The sequence below is a fragment of the Propithecus coquereli genome, unplaced genomic scaffold (genome assembly GCF_000956105.1).
Source record: "Propithecus coquereli isolate 6110/MARCELLA unplaced genomic scaffold, Pcoq_1.0 Scaffold15, whole genome shotgun sequence".
NCBI lineage: Eukaryota > Metazoa > Chordata > Mammalia > Primates > Indriidae > Propithecus > Propithecus coquereli.
Window position 1 is genome coordinate 5,196,341 of NW_012139413.1, and position 3,012 is coordinate 5,199,352.

At 42.8% G+C, this 3,012-nt stretch overlaps 1 protein-coding gene across 2 annotated transcripts in view; it reads right to left on the bottom strand.

Moving 5' to 3' along the window:
- Nucleotides 1-3,012, bottom strand: part of PLD1 (phospholipase D1, phosphatidylcholine-specific) — a 166,258-nt gene that overhangs the window by 77,950 nt on the left and 85,296 nt on the right. The window lies entirely within an intron of this gene.

A 3,012-nucleotide genomic window follows, 5' to 3' on the forward strand; every position in this document is an offset into this window, starting at 1 on the left:
ACCTGCAATGTTTTCTTATCCTCACCTACCCCAATCAAATTACTTCCAGACTTAATGTCCTTCCTCAGAAAGTTTCTGGATCGTCTCAGAGGAAGTCCTCTCACCTTCCGCAGAACTTGCACAAAACTACTGAATTGCATGTGCTGTGCACTGTTCAGTTACTAGGTACGTTTTATCTTCACTGCTGGAGTGTGGGTTCTTAGGAAGTAGGGATCTTGTGTACTATCCAATACTTTGCACAGAGCAGGCTCTCAATAATGTACGTGGCATGAAAACTGTGCAAACACAAAGCCAGTCCAGAAACACACTCACTATGCCCATGCAGCACACAATGCAACAAAAGCTCAAGCCTAAGGAGGTTCTGCTAATTCACACAGCACTTACCAATGCTGGGTCTAGTGAGCCCCTGCTCAGACTCACTGGAAGGGCGAAAGAGTTTGAAGTGGGGTTTTAAACCATGGATTAAATTCTGATGACTTCTATAGTGATTAAAATAACCTGGAGAAATTGAGAAGTTCTTTTTTTTTTTTTTTTTTATTTCTTTTGACACAGAGTCTTGCTCTGATGCCCTGGCTAGAGTGCCGTGGCGTCAGCCTAGCTCACAGCAACCTCAAACTCCTGGGCTCAAGCAATCCTCCTGCCTCAGCCTGCCAAGTAGCTGGGACTACAGGTATGCACCACCATGCCTGGCTAATTTTTTCTATGTATATATTTTTAGTTGTCCAGATAATTTCTTTCTAAACTCTTGGTCTGTCCTTGTTCTTCCTGCAGCCTTCCCATTTCAGCTCATGGAAATTCCACCTTCCAGTGGGGCCAAAGATTTGGAGTCTTCTCCTTCTCTCACATCCCATATCTAGGGCATCGGCAAATGTGGTCAGCTTGACCCTCAAAATGTATTCAGTACCTGCAGGGTCACTATTTGCCACCCCGGTCTGCTCTGAAGAATGATCCTGTTGAAATGTAAGTCAGACCTTGTCTGCCCTTTGCTGGAGACCATCTGATGACTTCCTGTCTCACTCAGAGCCAACATTCTTACAATGTCCACAAGACCTCACATAATCCCCCAGGCCCACCTCCCTGAGTCTGCTCCTGTCGCTCTCCCCCAGCCCACTCCGTGGCAGCCACATTTCTGGAACACACAGCCCTCCTGCCTCATGGGCCTTTACACTTGCTAATCCTTCTGTCTGCAACACCCTCCCCCAGACAATTTCTTATTCTCTCTTCCTTTAATCTCTTTCGAAAACTCACCCCATTAGAGAAGCATCCTCTGACCACCCTTTATAAAATAGTAACCCCTCTCCTTTGCCTTCCTCCCTGATCCTGATCTGTTGTTCTCCATGACAATTATCACCACAGGATATATTGTGTTTGACCTTCTGTTTGTGTATACAGTTCCCATCCTTACCCCACAACTAGTTACCTGTGTTTCATCCATTTTGTTCGCTACATGTCTAGCACCTAGAACAGTGATTGGCATATTACAGGAGCTCAATAAATACTTAAATAAATGAATCTTCTACATTTATTTTTGTATCCCTAATTATAGATTTTAAAGGTTGCCGAATTCTATCAGAGGGATTAACCATTCATTGTGTTCTTCACCATTCCCCTACTCATTGACATTTAGGCTGTTTTCTGTCTCTGTCTCTGTCTCTCTAACAGTGCTGTACTAGACACATATACAGTTTATTAGCGAGGGGATTGTGAATAGATGTCAAGGATAGTTTCCATCAACCATACACGGCCGTGTCCTCTGATCACTGTGTATCACCCCCTGAGCCTGATGATGGCCTGAGTTACTTAGCACCTGACTCACGTCTTTTCTACTTGTGCCCAATCCTATTGTCAGCAACACTAACACTCAGCCATAATTCGGACCCCTCAGCTCCATGGGTTGGCAACCTCATTCCTCCATTTCATTTTTAATTTCAATTCTAAGGCAGCAAAGCCACCACACACTAGAATGACAAGGCACCATCTGGACCTGTTTATAACCCTTTACCTTTAATGTCTGCAACTGCATGCACCCTTCACCTCGCTGCCTGGACTTCCCAGAGGTTTCCTGGTTCCCAGGATGGTGAAGCTCTGTTGAGCACAGGAATTACTGGGAATTGTCTCTGAATCCACATATGCAGCAAGTACTAGCTGCGTTCTCAATCGATAAAACGTCTCCTCATATATGTCTTCCATTTTAAAATGTATATCAATGTTGTTATGATTTACAAAATACAGATTTATGTAACAATTACATTAGAGCTTTAGTTTATTATACGTATTAATTAATACACTTTTTAAAACACAGGGTCCCTAGACTAAAGAATTCTGGGAACCACTACTCAAGGTCCAGCTTAATTTGTTAGGTTTATTAGCACCTGTTAGCCACAAGTGACTCACATCCAGGCACGTCAGTTGGGCTCTAACTCCCTTATCTCCTAAATAGTACATGAGAAACTTAGCCTTGGCTTCTAGCCAAAAGGTCATGATACAGTAATCTGTATTTCTCCTAAATCGCAAATCCGATTCACGAGCACTGGGAGACTGAAAAGTTGGAACGTCATTGGGCAAGTCACTTACAATCTCTAACCCTGACTTTCCTCATGTGTAAAAAGGAGATAATATTACTTTCAGGCACTGCAAGTATTCGAGCAATGATAGGCAGAGTCTGTACACCGTAAAAGTTAGCTTATAATTTTACTATAGTTGTTTATTATGGTGATTACGTATTCCTGTATCTGATCAGTTGCCAAATCCTTCTTCATTCCCTCCCTCGTAATTTGGGCTCTGATTAATTCACTCCTCAAGTATCTGGTTCTTCTTACAAAAGGCTTATCAGATTATAATTTCTGAAAACTCACAGAGCATGCATGACACCACCATTCAAAGGACTTCCAGATTTTTAACCAAATAAAGTTCCAACTCCCCAACGTGACTATTGTATAATATATCTTCCTAGTCTTACATCAAAAACTGGGTCTTAGGCTGGGCGTGGTGGCTCATGCCTGTAATTCTAGC